General features: G+C 41.6%; 2 pseudogenes across 2 annotated transcripts; both read left to right on the plus strand.

Annotated features, from left to right (window-relative positions):
* Nucleotides 1–660: 660 nt before the first annotated feature.
* On the plus strand, nt 661–4,369 carry LOC100398733 (T-cell surface glycoprotein CD1a-like; annotated as a pseudogene). The gene is made up of 6 exons (XR_013529212.1): nt 661–863; nt 1,211–1,475; nt 2,129–2,407; nt 2,901–3,179; nt 3,538–3,631; nt 3,800–4,369. The product of XR_013529212.1 is annotated as a T-cell surface glycoprotein CD1a-like (transcript).
* Nucleotides 4,370–10,444: 6,075 nt separating this feature from the next.
* LOC100398240 (T-cell surface glycoprotein CD1a-like) lies at nt 10,445–14,006 on the plus strand (annotated as a pseudogene). Its single transcript, XR_013529213.1, has 4 exons — nt 10,445–10,511; nt 11,767–12,045; nt 12,538–13,268; nt 13,437–14,006. The product of XR_013529213.1 is annotated as a T-cell surface glycoprotein CD1a-like (transcript).
* Nucleotides 14,007–27,904: the final 13,898 nt, after the last annotated feature.

A 27,904-nucleotide genomic window follows, 5' to 3' on the forward strand; every position in this document is an offset into this window, starting at 1 on the left:
TGTGTGTTTCTTCCTAAGTAAAGTAAAAGCTCCTTGAAAAAAGTGATTGTGTTGTCAGCCATGAAGCTCTCATATTCTTTGGTGTAGTAAGATGCTTGGCTCCAGGCAGGTGCTGAGAGAGACTGTTGGGTCAGTGAATGTATATCAGTGAACATCAAACAGAGGACATTTTCTTCATACGTTTTAGTGCTCCTGTGTTTTTTTGTGATGGTAACTGGCTCTTCTCCAAGAATAATGGAGAGAAGGTGTTAGTTTACACTGTCACACGGGGCAGTCACAGGGGATTCTGAAACAGCAAAAGAACTGATGTTAAGTCAGAAATGTGAAGGTAGTGGGGTGGGGGGATGAGACAAGGGAAGAGAATACATGGGAAAGTATTGGAAAGGACAGAGTGATCAAAAAGCGCAGGGACATGGGAACATTGGGCAGCACACTGGGAGCCATTTAGTTTTATACTTTTATTGTATGAATGGGAAAAAAACGTTCTTTGTGGTTAAGTGGCTTCTCAATGCCACGTAAGACTCGTTCCAGAGAAGTTGAATTCAGGGAAGGTGAACTGATTGGAAGTTGGTAACAAAGAGAAAAGCTGCAAACTAGAGAAGAAAGTCAGAACCAGAGGGAAATGAGAGACTGAGTAGGCATCTCCTGGTTTGTGAAGGAGCAGATTTTCTTTGTTGCAGTCAGGGGAGGTTTGTCTGCTGGTTGCAGAAAGAAGTCAGACTAGAGATACCGTGGGGTTGGTTTGTTTGGAATGGAAATCAAAGACCAATTTTTGCGAGAGAAGGAAGTAACATCTGCAAATGACATGCTGTTTCTGCTGCTTCCATTGCTAGCTGTTCTCCCAGGTGGTGAAAATGCAGACGGTAAGAACTCTGAGAACTTTGACAACTGCCCAGTTGGGTGGATGATGTCTGTGTGTGTGTGTGTGTGTGTGCGCGCACACACACGGGAATGCGCGCGCACTTCCTAGCACATACTTGGAAAGTGAGAGGGCCAGTCTGGTTCCACTCTGATGTTCATGTCTCCAGGTCCCCGCGCTCTTATGAAGGAAGGTGCTTGATAATGCATGGGACACTGTGGCAAACAAGCATCTGCTAAGATTATGATGGATCCCCTCTTCTCCAGATTCTGAATTCCCCCACTCTGGCACCTTCTCTCTCCATTCTGTTTCTCAATGCCTTTCTCACATTCTAGTGTACTTTCACCACAGGGTTCAAGGAGCCTGTCTCCTTCCGTGTCATCCAAATCTCATCCCTTTACAACCATTCCTGGGAACGAAATCTGGTCTCAGGTTGGCTGGGTGATTTGAAGACACATCTGGGACAGCAATTCCAGCACCATCATTTTCTTGTGGCCCTGGTCCAGGGGAAACTTCAGCAGTGAGGAGTGGATGGACCTGGAAACTTTATTCTGTATACACTTTATTCAGTTTTCTGAGGAATTTCATGGACCCACCAGTGAATCAATATTTGAATGTGAGTACAGTTTTCCCCAAGGGGACTGAAGAGTTGGGAGAGAGGGGATGTCTCAATGTTTCTTATTCCTGTAGGAAACAGCCTGACTCTTTTCTGTAGCTTATTCTATTCCTCCCACCATAAAACAGCAATTGCAAACTTTTGGGCAAGGTCTATCATCCAGACCCTAATTCTTCAAACACTTCTGCCACTTATGAACTCCTGTTTCATTGATTGCAGGGTTGTGCTTTATTACCTTTTCCACAGGTATCCCATGGTTACGCTTTTTTCTGCCTAAATACAGCTAAATGCCTCCAGCTTTCTCACTTTGTCATTCATTCTCTTCAGCAGTCTCTGCATAGACTCATTGGAACCCGTTGCGTGCCGTTCAACCTAAGTTGTTATAATCCCAGTTCTCTTACACCAAGCCCTTCCTCAACTACAGCATTCAATCATTGTCTTTAATTTTCCCTCTTCCTCATGTTACTAATCTTTTCCTCCACCTTTTCCCCTTTGCTCCCACAAATTTCCCTTTCTCTGAATCCCTGACCAAATCACATTTTATTCCATCCCATCAAACCCTGAAGACTCCCCCCTTCTCCTTCTACAATCTTTGCTTCTACACATTTCATTTTATGTTTTTTGTCCCTCTTTTGTCTATTTCATAACCCCAGATCCTTTTGAGATACAGATGACAGAAGGCTGTGAGGTGCACTCTGGAAAGCTCTCAGGAAACTTCTTTCAGGTAGCTTACCAAGAATCAGATTTCATGAGCTTCCAGTACGAGCCATGCCTGCCATCTCCACTGGCTGAAAATGCAACGAAGCGTGTCTGCAAAGGGTTCTATCAGCATCAGTTTGACAAGAACAGAATAAGCCATCTCATCATTGACACCTGCCCACGATTCCTCTTGGGTCTTCTTGATGCAGGAAAGCCACATCTCCAGCGGCAAGGTCAGTCCTATACCCTTCCTCCAAGAACTTTTGATTTGAAAAGAATACCCTGCCACCACCCCCTACAAATTCAGAATAAGGAGGAGCTGCCCAGAAGTGGGAGAGGCTGGGTGCAGTGGCTCATGTCTGTAATCCCAGTGCTTCGGGAAGTTGAGGCTGGAGTACCACTTAAGGGCAGGAGTCCCAGCCCAGCCTGAGCAACATAGTGAGACCACTGTCTCTGAGAAATAAAAATAAATTAGCTGGTCAAGGTGGCACACACCTGTAGTCCCAGTTACTCAAGAGGCTTTGGCAGGAGGATGGCTTGAGCACAAGTGTTTGAGATTACAATGAGCTATAATTTAAAATTATGCTACTACACTCCAGCAGAATGACAGAGACTCTGTCTCAATAAAAAGAGAAATAGGAAAGATGTGTATATCTAAACTTCTAAACTGATGTGGTGATATGAAACTCCAAGTCTGTAACTGAATATCTCTTCTGTCCTTTGCAGTGAAGCCTGAGGCCTGGCTGTCCCGTGGTCCCAGTCCAGGCCCTGGCCATCTGCTGATGGTGTGCCATGTCTCAGGATTCTACCCAAAGCCTGTGTGGGTGAGGTGGATGCAGGGTGAGCAGGAGCAGCCGGGCACTCAGCGAGGGGACATCCGGCCCAATGCTGATGGGACATGGTATCTCCAAGCAACCCTGGAGGTGGCCGCTGGGGAGCCAGCTGACCTGTCCTGTCGGGTGAAGCACAGCAGTTTAGAGGGCCAGGACATCGTCCTCTACTGGGGTGAGAAGGAGCTGGGGCCCAGGCTGGAAATGCCAGGAGGTGGTCCTCAGCATAGAGGGAGGGCAAGCTGAAAATTCTAGAATACTTGGGATAATAACCCCAACATGAATAAAAACAGGTAATCTAAGCAATACAAGTTTTGAAAATGAGGGCCCTGTAGACACAGGAGGATGCTGAGGGTTAGTTGAAAACTCCATCTCTGAGCAGGGATGAGAGAAAAGATAGAATGTAAGGAGATTGGTAAGGTGGACACTCAACTGAAAAAAGGAAGCCCAGGGTAATGCAGTGAAACAGGAAGTGGATGAGGGAAAATGGGGTGGATTTAAAATAACATCCTTGAATCTCCCCAAATTCACAGAACGTCACAATTCCGTGGGCTTGATCATCTTGGCGGTGATAGTGCCTTTACTTCTTCTGATAGTGTGTCTTGCACTTTGGTTCAGGAAACGCTGGTGAGTTCTTTGCATGTGTCTTCCCTACTCCTACCCCCACCCCACTTGTCTTCCCATGTTTCTTGTTTCTCTCTCCTCTGTTCTTCTCTCCCCAGCCCCCTTCCCTCTTACTCCTCAATGCTCACCTCTACCTTATTCAGAGTGGCTTCTACCTCTGTTCTCATCCAGTTTCCGTTAAGACACGTCATGAGCCTTCTCGTCACTGTTCTCCTTTTGGGATGAGAAACCAGCAGCCCAAGGGCTCAGGACACAGCTGAACATGTCATGGTGATGACGTCGTTTCCACTCTCCTTGTTAATTTTGCTTGTTTCTGTTTAATGATCATTTGTCAATATATGCTCAATTTAATTTTGCAGGATTTGTTGTTCTGACCTGGGTTTTGGGACTTTAAAATTCAAATTTTATCTGTAAATGGAATGGGGTCCTAAAAAACTCCACATGCTCGACCACTAATGTATCATCAGGCCCTTTTAGATTCCCTTCCTCCAGAGGCCTTCCCTGACTCACAGGTGGGAAGCAGTCTCGCCCTGCTCTGAACTCCCGCCACATTTCAGTCGTGTTTGCTGACTGTACTCCTCACTTCCTCTCCTTCATTGCAGTTATTTAGGTCCTGCTTTTCCTTCTAATTTTTCAGCTACTTCAATGCAAAGTACATGTGTTTTACATCTACGTATTCCTGGTGAAGGATCTTGCCTGCATGAAACATGTTCTCAATAAAACTGTTGAATTTATGCTCAATTTGCAGTCTTTTCTGATTCCTTTCCCTCCTGGTACTTGGAAGTTATCTAGTCATTTGAAATTTTTCTGGTGTAAAGTCTGCTCACTTGGAGGAGGTTTTACACATCCCTAGTTCTATAGTGTTTTAGCTCCAGAGGAGAAACACCATTTTGCCTCTCATCCTACTGTCACTGAACTATAGAGAGCTATTAGATTAATTTACTGTTCCAAAGATGCAGGCAGGATGCGAGTCTTTAGTATTCAGTGGTTCAGAGACGAGTAGCAGAGTTATCACACTGGAGCTTGATAGAAAGGTCGAAATTGGACCTCACTTTAGATTTACTGAATTATAATTTGCATTTTGGAAAACCAGCAGAATACTCAACAAGTTTATTAGAATTTGAGTGACACTCATGCGTGTGATGCCTGAGATATAGTACAAGTGTGTCACTGAAGAGAAAATGACCCAGCAATCCCATTACTGGGTATATCTTCAAATACTCAGTAATGGGTATAAATTGTTCTATTATAAAGACACATGCCCACGTATGTTCATTGTGGCACTGTTCACAATAGCAAAGGCTTGGAACCAACCCCAATGTCTGTCAATGACAGATTTGATAAAGATTATGGCACATATACACCATGGAATATTACACAGCCATAAAAAACAATGAATTTGTGTCCTTCGTAGGGACAAGGATGAATCTGGAAACCATCATTCTCAGCAAACTGTTACAAGAACAGAAAACCAAACACCAAATGTTCTTACTCATAGGCAGATGTTGAACAATGAGAGCACATGGACACAGGGAGGGGAGCACCACACACGTGGTCAGTTGGAGGTGTTAGGGGAGGGACAGCAGGGAGTGGGGAGGTTACACATAAATTTTTGTGGGCAAATTAGCAAATGTAACATTTTTGAATAATGATGATTTACTATTGACCCCAAATAAAAGTATTTGTCAAGATATTCATTACTAGACTTCAATTATGAATTAATTTAAAAAATATTTGTCATGATTCTGTGTTGTGCCATTTCATTTTTTGTTATTTCTCAGTTTTCTAGTATAGTTACCTATTTGAGTTGAACTTTGGGAAAGGGACTTGGCTCTAATTTGTTTAGGAAACTGAGAAGAGGCGCCCAAGGCAAGGGAAACATCCAGGCAGACCAGGTGCCGTTGGAAGCAGCTGCATATATGAAAATTTTTGGAAAACGAAGTTGTGATGGGAGAAAGAAAATAAAAATATGGGATAGAGGAGAGCAAAGAATGGGACTGCTGCAGTCTTTCTATCTGGGTTAGACATGATTGGTTCCAACCCATTTCGGTTTCAATCCGCCTTGCCACATTTGCATAGCAGTCATCTGGCTGATCAGCCTAAGGCAATCATGGGAACTCCTCCTTCACAATGTGATAGGCTAAAGGATGGGAGGTAATCTGGGATTTAAGCCAACCACCGTATAGATCCCACTTATGCTTGTTCAGAGTGGTGGTTCACGGCCAGGGACCTGTTCTAACATGACATCGTTTACATGATGCGTGATTCTTGTGTTTGACAATAGGGAAAAGTGATCCTGTCTCTTGTCCTGCATGGTGTAGTGTGAGGAATAAAGCTTGAAACAGCTCAAGTCATTTTTGTGAGCACTAGAGAAATCACACAGGGAAGAATGTAGAGGAGACAGGTGTGGTTGGGACTTACTACCTTGCAGTAGCTGCTCTCATATTCAGGCCCACATCATGAGGTAGGATGTATCTGGTCTATATCTCTGACCCTAATATTTCAGAAGACCCTGGTGAGGTTCATGGAAGAGGGATGAGAGACTGATGTGAATTTCCTTGTTTCTATGACTCCCGGGGCTTCTATAGACTCATGCTAGCCTTTAGTAAGTTGTTTGAAATTTTAGCTGATTGCTCTTCTTATGGCTGGTATAGCATCTGACACTTGTCCCACGTAAACAAGGGTTGGTGTTTCATCTGTCCTTGGAGGAGTGTCTCTCTCTTTATATTCTGGGTTAATTGATTGCCTTGATATTTCAGTTCTTTGATAAATTCACATTGTGATTTTGACATTCCAGCTTCAAAAAATTGTAAGTATTAAAATGAAGCTGTTTCCAGCTTTTTGCATGCTTATATTAACTTTAAAAAAATTACCTGTAATCCCAGCCTTTTGGGAGGCTGAGGCAGGTGGATCACCTGAGGTCAGGAGTTTGAGACCAACATGGTGAAACCCTGACTCTATTAAAAATGCAAAAGTAAGCCAGGCGTGGTGTCCCATGCTTGTAATCTCAGCTACTCAGGAGGCCAAGGTAGGAGAATTGCTCGCACCCAGAAGGCAGAGGTTGCAGTGAGCCGAGATCATACCATTGCACTCCGGTCTGGGTGACAGAGTGAGACTCTGATTAAAAAAAAAAAAATTATTTGCAGGCCAGGAATGGTGTCTCATGCCAATAATCCCAGTGCTTTGAGAGCCTGAGACAGAAAGATTGCTTGAAGCCATGAACTTGAGGTTACAGTAGCTGTGATCGTTCCACTGCAATTCAGCCTGAGTAACAGAGTGCAACCCTGTCTCGAGAATTTTTTTTTCACCTATTCATTTCAGATTCTTTTAACCCCCCAAATAAATGGCTTAAACACATTTATATAAATGATACCTACAAAGAACAAACATATATATTTAGAAGCACTTGAACAGTTAAAGCAGCATAAAAGAGGAATGTAAATCTGTCCAGCAGAGACTGTTTATGGCAAAACAACTCTGAAACATACAAGTAGGACTGATAAGAAGGGATCCTGGGATACAGACTTTGGAATACTCCATTAACTTCACTGCTCACAAGTTCTGACTAGTTTCTTATAAGTTATAGGAAATTTATAGCAGGATCCTACACATAAGTCTCACACTAGTAACTTTTACTTTTCTTTTTTCTTTTATTATTTTTTTTTATTGCATTTTAGGTTTTGGAATACATGTGCAGAACATGCAAGATAGTTGCATAGGTACACACGTGGCAGTGTGATTTGCTGTCTTCCTCCCCTTCACCCACATCTGGCATTTCTCCGCATGCTATCCCTCCCCAGGTCCTCCCCACCACTGTTCCTCTCCTATTCCCCCCAATAGACCCCAGTGTGTAGTGCTCCCCTCCCTGTGCCCATGTGTTCTCATTGTTCATCACCCGCCAATGAGTGGGAATATGCGGTATTTCATTTTCTGTTGTTGTGTCAGTTTGCAGAGAATGATGTTCTCCAGCTTCATCCATGTTCCTACAAAGGACACGAACTCATCGTTTTTGATGGCTGCATAATATTCCATGGTGTATATGTGCCACATTTTTCCAGTCCAGTCTATCTCCGATGGGCATTTGGGTTGGTTCCAGGTCTTTGCTATTGTAAACAGTGCTGCAATGAAAATTCGTGTGCATGTGCTTTTATAGTAGAATCATTTACAGTCCTTTTGGATATATACCCAGTTATGGGATTGCTGGGTCAAATGGAATCTCTATTTCTAGGTCCTTGAGGAATCACCACACTGTCTTCCACAATGGTTGAACAAATTTACACTCCCACCAACAGTGTAAAATTGTTCCTATTTCTCCACATCTCTCCAGCATCTGTTGTCTCCAGATTTTAATGATCGCCATTCTAACTGGCGTGAGATGATATCTCAAGGTAGTTTTGAATTGCGTTTCTCTGATGACCAGTGATGATGAGCATTTTTCATGTTTGTTGGCCTCATGTATGTCTTGTTTTGTAAAGTGTCTGTTCATATCCTTTACCCATTTTTGAATGGGCTTGTTTGTTTTTTTCTTGTAATTCTGTTTGAGTTCTTTGTAAATTCTGGATATCAGCCCTTTGACAGATGGGCAAACTGCAAAAATGTTTTCCAATTCTGTTGGTTGTCGATTCACTCTAGTGACTATTTCTTTTGCCGTGCAGAAGCTGTGGAGTTTAATTAGGTCCCATTTGTCTATTTTGGCTTTTGTTGCCAATGCTTTTGGTGTTTTGGTCGTGAAGTCCTTGCCTACTCCTATGTCCTGAATGGTTTTGCCTAGATTTTCTTCTAGGGTTTTTATGGTGCCAGGTCTTACGTTTAAGTCTTTAATCCATCTGGAGTTAATTTTAGTGTAAGGTGTCAGGAAGGGGTCCAGTTTCTGCTTTCTGCACATGGCTAGCTAGTTTTCCCAACGCCATTTATTAAACAGGGAATCTTTTCCCCATTGCTTGTTTTTGTCAGGTTTATCCAAGATTGTATGGTTGTAGATATGTTGTGTTGCCTCCGATGCCTCTGTTCTGTTTCATTGGTCTATATTTCTGTTTGGTTCCAGTACCATGCTGTGTTGATTACTGTAGCCTTGCAGTATAGTTTGAAGTGTGGTAGTGTGATACCTCCTGCTGTGTTTTTTTTGCTTAGAATTGACTTGGCTATGCGGGCTCTCTTTTAAGGTGGTTTTATTGGTGTGTAGGAATGCTTGTGATTTTTGCACATTGATTTTATATCCTGAGACTTTGCTGAAGCTGCTTATCAGTTTCGGGAGTTTTTGGGCTGAGACGATGGGGTCTTCTAGATATACTATCATGTCATCTGCAAATAGAGACAATTTGGCTTCCACCTTTCCTATTTGTATACCCTTTATTTCTTTTTCTTGCCTGAATGGTCTGGCTAGAACTTCCAGTACTATCTTGAATAGGAGTGGTGAGAGAGGGCATCCTTGTCTAGTGCCAGATTTCAAAGGGAATGCTTCCAGTTTTTGTTTATTCAGTATGATATTGGCTGTTGGTTTGTCTTAAATAGCTTTTATTATTTTGAGATACATTCCATCAATACCAAGTTTATTGAGGGTTTTTAGAATAAAGTGCTGTTGAATTTTGTCAAATGCCTTCTCTGCATCAATTGAGACAATCATGTGGTTTTTGTTTACTTGTACTTTTCTCCTAAATAAAACTGTATGACTCTCATCTCACTACATAGGATTACAAGTAATCTTTATGATATCTTTAAAAAGTTTTATGTTGAATATCTCCTCCATCATTAAAAAATGAATGCATACACTGAATTTCTTCATTCATTTGACAAACATTCGCTGAGTACCCGGCAAGTGGTAGGTACTTAGTTAGGTGGGGAGACAGTATGATAATGGCTTGGAACCAACACTCCAAGTCAACCACTGAAGTTAAAATTCTGGGCTGGCTAACATTAGTTAAGAGTCCCCAGTTTTGAAAATATTATTTCAAGCAGGCTTGTTTTTATCCAGAGAGTGTATAAGATATAGTAAAACTCCATACACCAAGATTTATCATTGTTGGCGTGTGTTTCTTCCTAAGTAGAGTAAAATCTTCTTGAAAAAAGCGATTGTGTTGTCAGCCATGAAGCTCTCACATTCTTCAGTGTAGCAAGATGCTTGGCTCCAGGCAGGCGCTGAGAGAGACTGTTGGGTCAGTGAATGCATATCAGTGAAAATCAAACAGAGGACAATTTCTTTATATGTTTTAGTGTTCCTGTGTTTTTTTGTGATGGTTACTGTCTAGCCTCTAAGAATAATGGAGAAAACGTGTTAGTTTATACTGTCACACAGGGCAGTCACAGGGGATTCTGAAAAAGCAAAAGAACCGATGTTAAACCAGAAATGAATGTACTGGAGTGGGGGAATGAGACAAGGGAAGAGAATACATGGGAAAGTATTGGAAAGGACAGAGTGATCAAAAGAGCAGGGACATGGGAACATTGGGCAGCACACTGGGAGCCATTTAGTTTTATGCTCTTATTGTATGAATGGAAAAAAAATGTCCTTAGTGGTTAAGTGGCTTCCCAATGCCACGTAAGACTTGTTCCAGAGAAGTTGAATTAGAGGAAGGTGAACAGGTTGGAAGTTAGTGACAAGGAGAAAAGCTGAAAACTAGGGAACAAAGTCAGAACCAGAGAAAAATGAGAGACTGACTAGGTGTCTCCGGTTTTGTGAAGGAGTGGATTTTCTTTGTTGCAGTCAGGGGAGGTTTGTCTGCTGGTTGCAGAAACAAGTCAGACTAGAGATACCGTGGGGTTGGTTTGTTTGGAACGGAAATCAAAGACCAATTTTTGTGAGAGAAGGAAGTAACATCTGCAAATGACATGCTGTTTCTGCTGCTTCCATTGCTAGCTGTTCTCCCAGGTGGTGAAAATGCAGACGGTAAGAACTCTGAGAACTCTGACAACTGCCAGGTTGGGTGGATGATGTCTGTGTGTGTGTGTGTGTGTGTGTGTGTGTGTGTGTGCACGCACTTCCTAACACACACCTGGAAAGTGAGAGTGTCAGTCTGGTTCCACTTTGACTGTCCATTACTCCAGGTCCCTGCGCTCTTATGAAGGAAGGTGGTTGATAATGCATGGGACAGTGTGGGAAGCAAGGATCTGCTAAGATTATGATGGATCCCCTCTTCTCCAGATTCTGAATTCCCCCAATCTGGCACCTTCTCTCTCCATTCTATTTCTCAATGTCTTTCTTACATTCTAGTGTACTTTCACCACAGGGTTCAAGGAGCCTGTCTCCTTCCATGTCATCCAAATCTCATGCTTTTACAACCATTCCTGGGAACGAAACCTGGGCTCAGGTTGGCTGGGTGATTTGCAGACTCACACCTGGGACAGTAATTCTGGCACCATCATTTTCCTGTGGCTCTGGTCTAGGGGAAACTTCAGCAATGAGGAGTGGATGGACCTGGAAACGTTATTCCATAAACACTTCATTCGTTTTTTTGAGGCAGTTTATGGACTCGCCAGTGTATTAATATTTAAATGTGAGTACAGTTTTCCCCATAAGGACTGAAGAGTTGGGAGAGAGGGGATGTCTCAATGTTCCTTATTCCTGTAGGAAACAGCCTGACTCTTTTCTGTAGCTTATTCTATTCCTCCCACCATAAAACTGCAATTGCAAACTTTTGGGCAAGGTCTATCATCCACACCCTAATTCTTCAAACACTTCTGCCACTTATGAACTCCTGTTTCATTGATTGCAGGGTTGTGCTTTATTACCTTTTCCACAGGTATCCTTTTTTGGTTACGCTTTTTTCTGCCTAAATACAGCTAAATGCCTCCAGCTTTCTCACTTTGTCATTCACTCTCTTCAGCAGTCTCTGCATAGACTCATTGGAACTCGTTGCGTGCTGTTCAACCTAAGTTGTTATAATCCCGGTTCTCTTATGCCAAGCCTTCCTGACCTACAGCATTCACGTCATTGTCTTTAATTTTCCCTCTTACCCATGTTACTAATCTTTTCCTCCACCTATAGCTCCCACAAATTCCCCTTTCTCTGAATCCCTGACCAAATCAAATTTTTTTCCATCCCATCAATCCCTAAAGACTCCCCCTTCTGCTTCTACAATCCTTGCTTCTATGCATTTCATTTTATGTTTTTTGTCCCTCTTTCCTCTAATTCATAACCCCAGATCCTTTTGAGGTACAGATGACAGCAGGCTGTGAGGTGCACTCTGGGAAGCTCTCAGGAAGCTTCTTTCGGGTAGCTTACCAAGGATCAGATTTCATGAGCTTCCAGTACGAGTCATGCCTGCCATCTCCACTTGCTGGAAATGCAACCAAGCATGTCTGCAAAGGGTTCTAACAGCATCAGTGTGACGAGGATGGAATACATCATCTCATCAGTGACACCTGCCCACGATTCCTCTTGGGTCTTCTTGATGCAGGAAAGCCACATCTCCAGCGGCAAGGTCAGTCCTATACCCTTTCTCCAAGAACTTTTGATTTGAAAAGCATACCCTGCCACCACCCCCTTCAAATTCAGAATAAGGAGGAGTTGCCCAGAAGTGGGAGAGGTTGGGTGCAGTGGCTCACCTCTGTAATCCCAGTGCTTTGGGAAGTTGAGGCTGGAGGACCACTTAAGGGCAGGAGTCCCAGCCCAGCCTGAGCAACATAGTGAGACCACCATCTCTGAAAAATAAAAATAAATTAGCTGGTCATGGTGGTGCACACCTGTAGTCCCAGTTACTCAAGAGGCTTAGGCAGAAGGATGGCTTGAGCACAAGTGTTTGAGATTACAATGAGCTATAATTTAAAATTAAGCTACTGCACTCCAGCAGAGTGACAGAGACCCTGTCTCAATAAAAAGAGAAATGGGAAAGATGTGTATATGTAAACTTCTAAACTGATGTGTGATATGAAACTCCAAGTCTGTAACTGAATATCTCTTCTGTCCTTTGCAGTGAAGCCTGAGGCCTGGCTGTCCCGTGGCCCCAGTCCAGGCCCTGGCCATCTGCAGCTGGTGTGCCATGTCTCAGGATTCTACCCAAAGCCTGTGTGGGTGAGGTGGATGCGGGGTGAGCAGGACCAGCCAGGCACTCAGCAAGGGGACTTCCTGCCCAATGGTGATGGGACATGGTATCTCCAAGCAACCCTGGAGGTGGCCGCTGGGGAGGCAGCTGACCTGTCCTGTCGGGTGAAGCACAGCAGTTTAGAGGGCCAGGATATTGTCCTCTACTGGGGTGAGAAGGAGCTGGGGCCCAGGCTGGAAATGCCAGGAGGTAGCCCTCAGCATAGAGGGAGGGCAAGCTGAAAATTTTAGGATACTTGGGATGATAACCCCAACATGAATTAAAACAGGTAATCTAAGCAATACAAGTGTTGAAAATGAGGGCCCTGTAGATACAGTAGGATGCTGAGGGTAAGATGAAAACTCCATCTCTGAGCAGAGATGAGAGGAAAACATAGAATGTAAGGAGATTGGTAAGGTGGACACTCAACTGAAAAAGGAAGCCCAGGGTAATGCAGTGAAACAGGAAGTGGATGAGGGAAAATGGGGTGGATTTAAAATAACATCCTTGAATCTCCCCAAATTCACAGAATGTCACAATTCCGTGGGCTTGATCATCTTGGCGGTGATAGTGCCTTTACTTCTTCTGATAGTGTGTCTTGCACTTTGGTTCAGGAAACGCTGGTGAGTTCTTTGCATGTGTCTTTCCTACTCCTACCCCCACCCCACTTGTCTTCCCATGTTTCTTGTTTCTCTCTCCTCTGTTCTTCTCTCCCCAGCCCCCTTCCCTCTTACTCCTCAATGCTCACCTCTACCTTATTCAGAGTGACTTCTATCTCTGTTCCCATCCAGTTTCCATTAAGACACGTCACAAGCCTTCTCGTCACTGTTCTCCTTTTGGGATGAGAAACCAGCAGCGCAAGGGCTCAGGACACAGCTGAACATGTCGTGGTGATGACGTCGTTTCCAGTCTCCTTGTACAACTTGTAAATTTTCTGGTTTCTGCTTAATGATCATTTGTCAATATATGCTCAATTTAATTTTGCAGGATTTGTTGTTCTGACCTGGGTTTTGGGACTTTAAAATTATCTCCTAATGGAATGGGGTCCTAGCAACCTCCACATGTTCAACCATTAATGGGTCATCAGGCCCTTTTAGATGTCCCTTTCTTCATCAGGCCTTCCCTGACTCACAGGTGGGAAGCAGTCTCGCCCTGGTCTGAACTCTCACTGCATTTCAGCTGGTCTTTGCTAACTGTACTTCTCACTTCCTCTCCTTTGCTGTAGTTATTTAGGTTCCCCTTTTTCTTGTAATTTTCCAGCTCCTTCAATGGAAAATACATGTGTTTTCAAAATATGCATCCTTGGTGAAGGATTTTGCCTGCATGAAACACGTTCTCATTAAAACTCTGTGTTGAATTTATGCCATATTTGTAGTTTTTTCTTATTCTTTTCCTTCCTGGTGCTTTTGAAGTAATTGAGACCTTTGATATTCTTTGGGTTAAAAGTCTTCTTACTTGCAGGAAACTTTACACATTCCTAGTTTCATAGTTTTTTTAGCTCCAGAGGAGAAACACAATTTTTCCTCTTCTTACTACTATCATTCAACTATAAAGAGGTATTACAGTTAATTCACTGTTCCAAGTATGCACGGCAGGATACATGCATCTACTATTCAGTGGCTTAGGGACAAGCAGCAGAGTTATCACATTGGAGCTTGATAGAAAGATAGAATTTGGGCCTCGCCATAGATTTGCTGAATTATAATTTGCGTTTTGGAAAATGAGCAGGTTACTCAACAAGTCTATTAAAATTGGAGAGACAGTCATGTGGGTGATATGTGAGATGTAGTACTAATGTGTCACTGAAGAGAAAATGATCAAAAAAGGGAACAAGCGTGTTGCTTGTCAAGACTGAAGTGAGATCAAGGCAAGTAGTGTACCCACTGTACATGCTCATTATTCACGGCAGTTATGACCATGCAGTTGCTGCAAACACTGAATTCACGAGCACTGAGCCATAGTCCCCAGGGGAAGTACGGATGTTCAGTTCTAGTGAGATTTGTCACATTTTTGTTAACTGATGAATGCATAAGCTTGTTTTATGTATGTTTCTTTTAAAAATCATCTTATTTTATATATGTATATATTTACAATTACTTCGTTATATGCAGTAATTCTGTAAAATTCTGTAAAACACTATCTGAGAAATGTTTAATATTTTCCTGACCTTGGTTAACATGATCACAAATTTATTTGGTGATAAATAAATAAATTTGCTTAAAAAAAGTTTGTCATTTCATGACTCCACAAATGTAGCTATTTTCCCAAAGCTTCAGCATAGTACATAGATATTACTTTCCCAAGCAGCCTCACCCACACATGGGTGAATTTCCTCCTTCCATTTCCTGCGTTTACTAAACTGTTGATTTATTAACATTGAACTCACAGTCAGAAACCCTGTACCGGTAACAAAGCTTTTCTAACACACGTCTTTTTCTCTGTAAGGCAAGTCACGGCCTTCTTATGCTTAGGAAAATGAGACAGCACTTAAGCACTACACTTGGGAACTTTTTAAGATTGTGAAGTCACCACCAAAAAACACAAATCTGTGAAAAAGTTGGCATTACCGAGGTCACAGAAAGGGCACCTTTTTACTGTGTGAGAGCTGGAACATGAAGGCAGAGCACCACCTTTTTTGCCCGTAGTTGAGAACATGTTCTTTGGGGGACTCAAATTTTGTACCTCTCTGCACGTGTTCATGAGTGATTGTGAAACTGCTATGAATATAGATCTAATGGTTACAAATGAATTTTAACAAGCAGACAAATTAGCAAATACCACATTTTTGAATGATGAGGATTGTCTATTGACCCCCAAATGACAGTATTTGTTAAGATATCCATCACTAGACTTCAATTACTTTAGGATTCATGAGCTAATTCAATGAATATTTCCTATGATTCTGCTGTTTGCCATTTTCATTCTTGTTGTTTCTTTCTCAGTTTCCTAGTATAGTAATTTATTTGAGATGAACTTGGGGAGAGGGATTTAGCTCTAATTTTTTTAGGAAACTAAGGAGAGGGGCCCAAGGCAAGGGAAACATCCATGCAGACCAAGTGCAGTGGGAAATAGCTGCATATACAGAAATTTTTGGAAAATGAAGTTGTGATGGGAGAAGAAGAAAAGAAAAATATGGGCTAGAGGAGAGTAAAGAATGGGACTGCTGCAGTCTTCTATCTGGGTTATACATGATTGGTTCCAATCCATTTGGGTTTCAGGACTCATCTGTCTTTTGGTTGGTCAATACCACTTTCAGTTCTAGTGATCAGCCTAAGGCAATCATGAGAACTAATCCTTCACAATGTGATAGGCTAAAGGGTGGAAGGTAACTTGAGATTTAAGCCAATCATTGCACAGTTTCCGCTTACCCTTGCTCACAGTGGTGGTTCAGGGCTACGGATCTGTTTTTAAATGACATTGTTTATATGATGCTTATTCTTGTGTTTGACAGTGGGGAAAAGAGATGCTCTCTCTTGTTCTAGATTTTGTGGTGTGAGATATGAAGCCTAAAACTGCTTAAGTCATTTTTTTTCAGCACCAGAGAAATTGCACAGGCCAGAAGGTAGAGGCAACAGTCCCTGAGAAGAGCCAGATCAAACTGTATCCAAAGCCTGCATGAACCCTGGACTTCTCAGTGATGTTAGATGATACATTTCCTTTACATTCCTTTCACCCATCAATTTGGGTTTTCTCTTGTTTGTGATTGAAAGCATCCTCTCTGATGTACATGGACCCCAGGGGACACTTAGCTGATTTCACTTTTGGTTGAAGCATTCCTCTTTAATTCCCTATTACTCCTCCTTCCTTCTTGGGATTGGCTATAATTGAAAATTGATTTTTTTTCTTTCATAGTTTGAGCATTCTTTATCTGAAGTGCTTGGAATCAGAAGTGTTTAAGATTTCAGATTTTTAAAAAACTTTTAGAATATTTGTATATACCCACCCGCTGAGCATCTCTAATTGGGACATCTGAAATTTGAAATGCTCCAATGACTGTTTTCCTTCAGCATCATGTCAGTGCTCAAAATGTTTTAAATTCTGGAGTATTTTGCATTTCAGATGCTCACATTAGGAATACTTGGCCTTTCATTTTTTTCTTATATGTGTCATTATCTTTTTCAAACTCTTACATTGTCCTGTTTTTAACTATGCCTTCTGGATTAATTCCTCTCCTGAACTTTTCTTATACTTCTGGCCGGGAATGAAAGTGCTGGTTCTGCGTTGAGTGAATGACTTTGGAACAGTTCCTTGATCTTCATTCTTTTCTTCGGTTAAATGGGGGCAAAAATATACACTCTTAGGATTTTCATAGGAATGCAAAAGCAATTTAGTGTTATTAAAACGCTAGGAGTTTGGTCTATGCCTGGCTGCTTGCCACATAGAAAACCAGTAACTGAGGCAGTAAGTATTGCCAGGGAAGAGTGTTTTAATTGAGTTGCACAGCAGAGAAGATAAGAAATCAATCTCACATTTACTTCCTTGATTGACTAAAATTAGGGATTTATATGGCAGGGAAGTAATGGAATCCTGTGTGGCAAAATAGGAATTAGGGAGAGGTAAGGAAGAGGAGTTGTTGCTTAAGCACTTGCTAAAGTGGGTGACAGGTGCGGGGTCTGGCATCTCATTGTCCAGATGCAATAATTTAGGTTTCGTTTTTTTTGACAAGGTTTTGGTTCCTTGGCCAGGAATGTATTGCTAGTGGTTTGGCTGTTGTGGGCTAGGGGAGTCTCAAGAGCCCTCCTAAGCAGCTGTTGGGAAGGTCTTCAAGAAAGTGCTGAATGCAATGCCTCAATACATGAAGCGTATAGTAAAACACCTGTATTGTAATTAGAGTTGTACACATCAAATAATAACACTTTTTTTATAGTTGAGACTTTTATTGGTTGTGTTGAAGTTCAGTACACAGATATTTCAATTCTTAAGTACTGAAAATCTAAAAAACCATATATTTGCTCCTGAAAAAGTAGAAATGAAGCTGGAAAAGGCAGCAGGAGTCCCAGTGTGGTGGCTCAGGCCTGTAATCCCAGCACTTTGGGAGGCTGAGGTGGGCAGATCACCTGAGGTCAGGAGTTTGAGACCAGCCTGGCCAATATGGTGAAACCCTGTCCCTACTAAATATACAAAAATTAGCCGGTCATGGTGGTGGGTGCCTGTAATCCCAACTACTTGGAAGGCTTAGACAGGAGAATCACTTCAACCTGGGAGGTGGAGGTGCAGTGAGCCAAGATCTTTCTACTACACTCCAGCCTTGGTGATGAGCAAGACTCCATCTCAAAAAAAAAAAAAAAAAAAAAAAAAATGCAACAGGAAAGAACATATCTTCAGACAAAAAGTTACAAACAAAAGAGGAAAGGAAAAGGGAGCAAAGGGAAAACAGGCCAACATGGGTAATCAAGAAACTAAAGAAGATTTACTTTAGAAAACAAAGAAACTAAAACCAATAGTCCAGCCTCTGAAGTTGCAGAGAAAGAAGCCAAGTCTGATTAGTATTATATTCCATGTCTCATCTGCCGTCCCTGTCTCCTTTCTTGTACAACCCAGTGGAATATTCTGTAAATGCACAGTTTTTGATAGCTCTAGAAACATTTTTAAGAAGGAGCGAATCACAACCCACTTTTTTTTTTTTTTTTGAGACGGAGTTTCACTCTTGTTACCCAGGCTGGAGTGCAATGGCGCGATCTCGGCTCACCACAACCTCTGCCTCCTGGGTTCAGGCAATTCTCCTGCCTCAGCCTCCTGAGTAGCTGGGATTACAGGCACGTGCCGCCCTGCCCAGCTAATTTTTTTGTATTTTTAGTAGAGACGTGGTTTTACCATGTTGACCAGGATGGTCTTGATCTCTCGACCTCATGATCCACCCGCCTCAGCCTCCCAAAGTGCTGGGATTACAGGCATGAGCCACCGCCCCCAGCCCACATCCCGTTTTTTAAATGCAAGTGTTTTTTTTTTTAAAAGGTGAAATCATTCTCTGATTGTTTATTTTTTGGTAGAACCAGAAAATAATATGGAATACCGAATGATGGGAGGCTTTGACTGTCTTGGGTGTCAGCTTCATATTCCGTGGATGGGGGATTAGTTTTTATATTCTACAATACAAAACTTACTAGCTGGCAATACAGAATCACAGTCGTGCCTCTAATGTCTTGAACATTGTAAATTACGTCCAGTCCCATGTTGTTTTTTAATAGAATTGTTTCATAAAGAAAACCACTCCTCGATCATGGCTCTCCCTGTCAGAATTGTGTGTACTCTGTAACATCTTCGGTCATGGTAGTCTCATTTTTCTAATAACTTTGTTAATGTGCTGTGAAATACTAAAAATTTGACTATGTAGTGTATATGCTATGCAATTGTGAATTCGTGGGATGTCTGTAACAATTTATCAACATGTTAAGACACTGGTATTTGATAGTCTCTTAAGGAAAATTTGCTTCCAAATTTTAAGCTGTAAAGTCACTGGAATAACTTTAAAAAATAATTACAATACATGGCTTTTTACATTTTCAGTACATATGTTAAGAATTGAAATATCTGTGTACCAACCTTCAACACAACTAATAAAATCTCAATTGTAAAAGAAAAAAGGTGGTGTTATTTGATGTGTACAACTCTAATTGCAACACAAGTATTGTACTGTATGCTTCGTGTAGTGATGCATGGCATTCAGCACTTTCTTGAAGACCTTCCCAACAGTCTAGTCTGTTCTCTCTGTGTATGTATACACAATCAACAAACATCTCCAACTTTATATATGGTTGTATATCTCATGTATGTTATATATACCCTTGTTAAAATTTCAAATACTTTCCTCAATTGTCTACATATTAACTTTGCCAGTGTTACCTTGTTGAAGAGAAATTCTTAATTTTATAAAATAAAACTGAGCGATTTTTTTTTTGAGACAGAATTTCACTTCTGTCATCCAACCTGGAGTGCAGTGGCACAGTCTCAGCTCACTGCAACCTCCATCTCCTGGTTTTAAGCTATTCTCCTGCCTCAGCCACCTGAGTAGCTAGAATTACAGGTTCCTGTGACAACACCCAGCTAATTTTTGTATTTCTGGTAGAGACAGGGAGTGGGAGAAAATATTCATAAACTATGCATCTGACAAAGGACTAGTATCCAAATCTACATATAACTCAAATAAGTCAGCAAGCAAATGACCAATAATTATACCAAAAAGTGGGCAAATAACATGAATAGACAATTCTCAAAAGAAGACATACGAAGAGTCAACAAACATGGAAAAAATGCTGAACTTCTCTAATCATCAGAGAACTGAAAATTAAAACCACAGTGAGATACCTCCTTACTCCTGCAATGATAGTCATAATTAAAAAGTAAAAAAACAATAGATGTTGGTGCAATGCGGTAAAAAGGGAAAACTTCTACACTGCTGGTGGGGAAATAAGTTAGTACAACCACTATGGAAAACAGTATAGAGATTCCTTAAAGAACTCAAAGAAGAGGGACTGAGATTCAAGATGGCACTGTAGGAGCAGCTCAGGATTGCAGTTCCCAGTGAAAGTGCAGAGGGTGAGTGGACACCACATTTCCAGATGAATCTCTTTATTGCCCACAGACCAGGAGATTTCCAGGCGGAGAAGACCCATGGGTTACCAGCACGGCTGTTTCGGCCTGCGTGGCTGTTTCGGCCACTGGTCTGGTTGCCCTGTTAAACTGGTAATTGGAAATCCAGGAAGGCAGATTAGCCCATTCATCTGATTAAATGGGACTCAAACATAAAGCAGGCCAGGAGCTTCCCGGGCAGCCACGTTGTTTCAGCCAGCGCAGTGGGTCACCACATGGAATATCACACAGATCCCAGTGCCCTTTCAGCAGGCAACTGAAACACCTGGGAAAGAGTCAACCATTCAACTTAAAAAAAAAAAAGGGCTCTGAGACAGGGAGCCAGGTGATCAGGCTCGGCAGGTCCCACACCCACAAAAACAAAAAAACAAAAACAGCAATTGGAAATGCTCAGGGTTGAGAGTTTCATGGCAAGCACAGCTAAACCTGGGATGGTCCAGCTCTGTGGGTAAGAAGCGTCTGCCATTACCGAGGCACTCCACCCCTATGGAGGTAGTCTGCCATTGCTGATGCAGCCTGCCATTGCTGAGGCAACCCGCTGTCGCTGAGGCAACCCACCATAACAGAGAGAGTCTGCCATTACAGAGGTGGTCCACCATTGCCAAGGCAGTTCTAACCACACCCATATAAACTGGACTGCAGGGAAATACACATGGCAGCAGGGCAAAGCCAATGGCAGCAGGGTGGACCCCACAGCATATCAGCAAAGCCTCTGCAGGCAGACAGTGACTAGGCTGCCTCCTTGCTGGGCAGGACAGCCATGGGAGAAAAAAAAAAGGTAGCAGTGCAACAGATACTCATAAATAAAGCCCTAACTCCCTGGAACAGAGCCCCTGGGGGAAAAAAAGGGGGGTTATGAGTTCTGCTGCAGCAGACTTAAACATACCTGCCTAGCAGCTCTGAATGAACAATAAAGCTCACAACTCAGCACTTGAGCTCCTGTAAAGAACAGACTGCCTCCTCAAGCAGCTCCCTGACCCCTGTATATCAAAAGAGTCACCTCACAAAGGACTGATCAGACTGACATTTGGCAGGCATCATTCTGGGACAAAGATACCAGAAGAATAATCTGACAGCAACCCTTACTGTTCTGCAGCTGCTGCGGGTGATCCCCAGGCAAGCAGGGCCTGGAGTAAACTTCAGCAGTTCTAAAGCAGAGGGGCTAGACTGTTAGAAGGAAAACCAAGAAACAGAAATAACTTCATCATCAACAATCTGTATGTCCACTCAGAGACCCAATCTGAAAATCAGCAACTACACAGATGACAGGTGGATAAATCCACAAAGATGGGAAGAATACAGCGCAAAAAGGAGGAAAACACCCAAAACCAGAACACCTGGCTTCCTACAAGGGATCACAACTCCGCACCAGCAAGGGAACAAAGCTGGACAGAGAATAAGTGTGATGAAATGACAGAATCAGATTTCAGAAGGTGGGTAATGAGAAACTTCTGTGAGCTAAAAGAACATGTTCTAACTCAATGCAAAGAAACTAAGAACCTTGAAAAAAAGATTTGATGAAATGATAACAAAAATGGAAGACTTAGAGAGGAATATGAGTGAATTGATGGAGCTGAAAAACACAACACAAGAACTTCACAAAGCATGCACAAGTTTCAACAGCTGAATTGACCAAGCAGAAGAAAGGATGTCAGAGGTGGAAGATCAACTCAATGAAATAAAACAAGAAGGCAAGATTAGAAAAAAAAGTGCAAAAAGAAATGAACAAAGTCTCCAAGAAATGTGAGACTATGTGAAGAGATCTAATCTACGTTTGATAGGTGTACCTGAATGTGACGAAGAAAATAAATCCAAGCTGGAAAATACTCTTCAGGATGTTATCCAGGAAAATTTCCCCAACCTAGCAAGTCAGGCCAATATTCAAGTGCAGAAAATACAGAGAACACCATAAAGATATTCCTCAAGAAGAGCAACCCCAAGGCACATAATCTTCAGATTCACCAGGGTTGAAATGAAAGAGAAAATGCTAAGGGGAGAGAAAGGTTGGGTTACCCACAAAGGGAAGCCCATCAGACTCACAGCAGATCTCTTGGCAGAAACCCTACAAACCAGAAGAGAGTGGGGGCCAATATGCAACATTCTTAAAGAAAAGAACTTTCAACCCAGAATTTCATATCCAGCCAAACTAAGCTTCATAAGAGAAAGAAAAATAAAATCCTATGTGAATAAGCAAGTACGCAGAGATTTTGTCACCACCAGGCCTGCTTAAGAGCTCCTGAAAGAGGCACTATACATAAAAAGGAACAACCAGTACCAGCCACTCCAAAAACATACCAAATGCTAAAGGGCATCAACAAAATGAAGAATCTGCATCAACTAATGGGCAAAACAGCCAGCTAGCATCAAAATGGCAGTATCAAATTTACACATAACAATATTAACCCTAAATGTAAATCGGCTAAATGCACCAATGAAAAGGCACAGACTGGCAAATTGGATAAAAAGCCAAAACCCATCAGTGTGCTGTATCCAGGAAACCCATCTCACATGCAAGGATACACAAAGGCTCAAAATAAAGGGATGGAGGAAGATTTACCAAGCAAATGGAGAGCAAAATAAAGCAGAAGTTGCAATTCTCATCTCTGATAAAATAGACTTTAAAGCAACAAAGATCAAAAGAGACAAAGAAGGACATTACATAATGGTAAAAGGATCAATACAAGAAGAGCTAACGATCCTAAATATATATGGACCCAATACAGGAGCACCCAGATATATAAGGCAAGTTCTTAATGACTTACAAAGAAACTTAAACTCCCACACAATAATAGTGGGAGACTTTAACACTCCACTGTCAATATTAGACAGATCAACCAGACAGAAAATCAACAAGGATATCCAGGGCTTGAACTCAGACCTGGAACAAGCAAACCTGATAGACATTTACAGAACTCTCCACCCCAAATCCACAGGATATACATTCTTCTCAGCACCACATCACACCTACTCTAAAATTGACCACATAATTGGAAGTAAATAACTCCTCAGCAAATGCAAAAGAACTGAAATCATAACAAACAGTCTCTCTGACCACAGTGCAATCAAGTTAGAACTCAGAATTCAGAAACTAACTCAGAACCACACAGCTTCATGGAAACTGAAAAACTGGCTCTTGAATGTTGACTGGATAAAAACAATGAAATAAAGGCAGAAATAAAGAAGTTCTTCAAAACCAACAAGAACAAAGACACAACATACCAGAATCTCTGGGACACATTTAAAGCAGTCTCTAGAGAAAAATATATAGCAATAAGTGCCCACATAAGAAGAGTGGAGAGATCCAAAATTGACACCCTATCATCAAAATTGAAAGAGCTAGAGGAGCAAGATAAAAAAAACTCAACACCTAGCAGGAGACAAGAAATAACTAAGATCAGAGCAGAACTGAAGGAGATAGAGACACGAAAACCCTTCAAAAAATCAACAAATCCAAGAGCTGGTTTTTCAAAAAGATCAACAAAATAGACCACTAGCCAGATTAATTAAAAGAAAAAGAGAGAATAACCAAATAGATGCAATAAAAAATGATAAAGGGGAAATCACTGCAGATTCCACAGAAGTTCAAACCTTCATCAGAGAATATTACAAACAATTCTATGCACATAAACTAGTAAACCTGGAAGAAATGGATAAATTCCTGGACACTTGTGTCCTCCCAAGCCTAAACCAGGAGAAAGCTGAAACTATGAATAGACTTCAAGGTCTGAAGTTGAGGCAGCAATTAAGAGCCTACCACACAAAGAAAGCCCAGGTCCAGATGGGTTCACAGCCGAATTCTACCAGGCACACAAAGAGGAGCTGGTACCATTCCTTCTGAAACTATTCCAAATAATCCAAAAAGAGGGAATTCTTCCCAAATCATTTTATGAGACCAACATCATCCTGATACCAAAACCCGGCAGAGACTCAACAAGAAAAGAAAACTTCAGGCCAATATCCATGATGAACATAGACGCAAAAATCTTCAATAAAATACTGGCAAGCTGATTGAAACAGCACATCAAAAAACTTATTCATCACGATCAAGTAGGATTCATCCCGGGGATGCAAGGCTGGTTCAACATACACAAGTCTATAAACGTAATTCACCACATCAACAGTACCAAAAACAAAAATCGCATGATTATCTCAATTGTCACAGAGAAGGCCTTTGACAAAATTCAACAGCCCTTTATGCTAAAAACCCTGAATAAACTCGGTATTTATGGAACGTATCTCAAAATAATAAAAGCTATTTATGACAAACCAACAGCCAATATCATATTGAATGGGCAAAAACTGGAAGCATTCCCTTTGAAATCCGGCACTAGACAAGGATGCCCTCTTTCATCTCTCCTATTCAATATAGTACTGGAAGTTCTAGCCAGAACAATCAGGCAAGAAAAAGAAATAAAGGGTATTCAAATAGGAAAGGTGGAAGCCAAATTGTCTCTATTTGCAGATGACATGATAGTATAACTAGAAGACCCCATCGCCTCAGCCCAAAAACTCCTGAAACTGATAAGCAACTTCAGCAAAGTCTCAGGATATAAAATCAATGTGCAAAAAATCACAAGCATTCCTATACACCAATACCAGACTGAAAGAGAGCAAAATCAAGAATGAACTGCCATTCACAATTGCTACAAAAAGGATAAAATACCTAGGAATACAACTTACAAGGAACATAAGGGACCTTTTCAAGGAAAACTACAAACCACTGCTCAACGAAATAAGAGAGGACACAAACAGATGGAGAAACATTCCATGTTCATGGTTAGGAAGAATCAATATCATGAAAATGGCTATACTGCCCAAAGTAATTTACAGAATCAAAGCTATCCCCATCAAGCTATCATTGACTTTCTTCACAGAACTGGAAAAAACCACCATGAACTTCATATGGAACCAAAAGAGAGCCTGCATAGCCAAGTCAATTCTAAGCAAAAAGAACACAGCGGAAGTCATCACACTACCGGACCTTAAAGTATACTACGAGGCTACAGTAATCAAAACAGCATGGTACTGGTACCAAAACAGAGATATAGACCAATGGAACAGAACAGAGCATCAGAGGCAACACAACCATACAATCTTGGATAAAGCTGACAAAAACAAGCCATAGGGAAAGGATTCCCTGTTTAATAAATGGCGTTGGGAAAACTGGCTAGCCATGCAGAAAGCAGAAACTGGACCCCTTCCTGACACCTTACACTAACACTAACTCCAGATGGACTAAACACTTAAACATAAGACCTGGCATCACAAAAACCCTAGAAGAAAATCTAGGCAAAACCATTCAGGACATAGGAGTAGGCAAGGACTTCATGAACAAAACACCAAAAGCATTGGCAACAAAAGCCAAAATAGACAAATGGGACCCAAAAAAACTCCACAGCTTCTGCATGGCAAAAGAAACAGTCATTAGACTGAATCGGCAACCAACAGAATGGGAATAAATTTTTGCAGTTTACCCATCTGACAAAGGGCTGATATCCAGAATCTACAAAGAACTCAAACAGATTTACAAGAAAAAAAAACAAGCCCATTCAAAAATGGGCAAAGGATATGAACAGACACTTTACAAAAGAAGACATACATGAGGCCAACAAACATATGAAAAAATGCTCATCATCACTCGTCATTAGAGAGATGCAAATCAAAAAACCACATGGAGATACCATCTCACACCAGTTAGAATGGCGATCATTAAAAAATCTGGAGACAACAGATGCTGGAGAGGATGTGGAGAAAAAGGAACACTTTTACACTGTTGGTGGGAGTGTAAATTAGTTCAACCATTGTGGAACACAGTGTGGAGCTTCCTCAAGGCCTTAGAAATAGAAATTCCATTTGACCCAGCAATCCCATTACTTGGTATATATCCAAAGGAGTATAAATCATTCTACTATAGGGACACAGGCACACAAATGTTCATTGCAGCACTGTTTACAATAGCAAAAACCTGGAACCAACCCAAATGCCCATTGATGATAGACTGGATTTGGAAAATGTGGCACATATACACCATGGAATATTATGCAGCAATCAGAAATGATGAAATCGTGTCCTTTGTAGGAACATGGATGAATCTGGAGAACATCATTCTCAGCAATCTGACACAAGACCAGAAAATGAAATACCGCATATTCTCACTCATAGGTGGGTGATGAACAATTAGAACACATGAGCACAGGGAGGGGAGCACTGCACACTGGGGTCTATTGGGGGGATTACGGGAGGGACAGTGGGGGGGCAGCTGGGGAGGCATAGCATGGGGAGAAATGCCAAATATGGGTGCAGCGGAGGAAGGCAGTAAAGCACACTGCCAAGTGTGTACCTGTGCAACTATCTTGCATGTTCTCCACATGTAACCCAAAACCTAAAATGCAATAAAAATAAATAAATAAAGAGGTGCCATGATACCCTATGCTCTGGTTAGATGTGGGTCACACGTTGTTAGAGGACCATGATGATTACGACAGTATCAGTTACATACTCACAATGTCTAGAAGATAGACAACAGGTTGTTTAGAAGAATTACCATTATTCCTGGTCCTGAGGCCACAAGGACATTTCTTCCATCAGCCCCTATAGAGGAGAAATTGCTTAACGCAGTAAACAATGTTTTCAGAAAAGTTCTTTCAGTAAACTTTATGAGGCCCATAGGTCTTTTTGTGATTAAGTCTGTTAAAGTAAGAAGAGAATGTCAGTCTATGACAAAGACTGGGAAAAGAATTTCTATCCAACATAACAGGACCTAGTTCAGACGTACAGCTTTCTGATGCTGTAGCAAAGCCAAGGGTAGATTTTGTCATCTGTCAGAAGGAATAGACTTCACAGCTCTCAAAGACACTATTTACGTTGAATTTGTTTGAATTATTTTTAAAGCAGCAGCAACTTTTAGGTTATGTACTCTAACATATACCTGATATAAAACTATTTTCTATCATCTGTTAAATACAGAACAGTAACTTTAACAATAGGCTGTCCTACAAGTAGAGTTGGCAGTTGGACATTTCTTGTGGCTTTTGCAAATCTACTCAAGACTTCTGCTTGAATCTTAGGCTGGCTTTCAGGAGGCTTATAGCACCCATACAGAGCACCAAGATTCTTCCTGCGATATAATTCTGTTTTTTTTTTTTTCCTAATACAAAGGTACTAGTTGACACAATTGCCACCCCCTTCATCCAAATGCACAACTAACTGTACTTCACAGAGAATGCCCGATAGGGCTTTCGACAGGAAAGTATTTGAAACAGATATGAATCTTAACATGAATATAAAGTCAGAAAAGAGAATAATATGGGTATAAAGTGAGAAAAGAAGCCAGGGGTCTTGGAGCTGTTTCCAGATAGCCCATTCTAGTAAAACTGGTTACTAACTATAGACCTACATAGCTAACTGGATAAATGGCTTGCCAAATGGGTGACATGGCAGGGAACACTGGCTGTCTCCCAGGATATGTTTGTCACTTCCTCTAGAATAGCTGAAACCTGCTCATTATTAGTAGGGCAGAATAAAAGCTATGTTTCTTGGCCACCCTTTGAGCTGGTTGTGGTCGTGTGATTACAATCCGACAAATGTGATGTATAACTTCTGCAGAAAGCAGCTCTGAAATCCTGGGATGTGGGTGTGCTCCTTGTTCCCTTCCTCTTATCGCTGGCTG

This window comes from Callithrix jacchus, chromosome 18, assembly GCF_049354715.1.
Source record: "Callithrix jacchus isolate 240 chromosome 18, calJac240_pri, whole genome shotgun sequence".
NCBI lineage: Eukaryota > Metazoa > Chordata > Mammalia > Primates > Cebidae > Callithrix > Callithrix jacchus.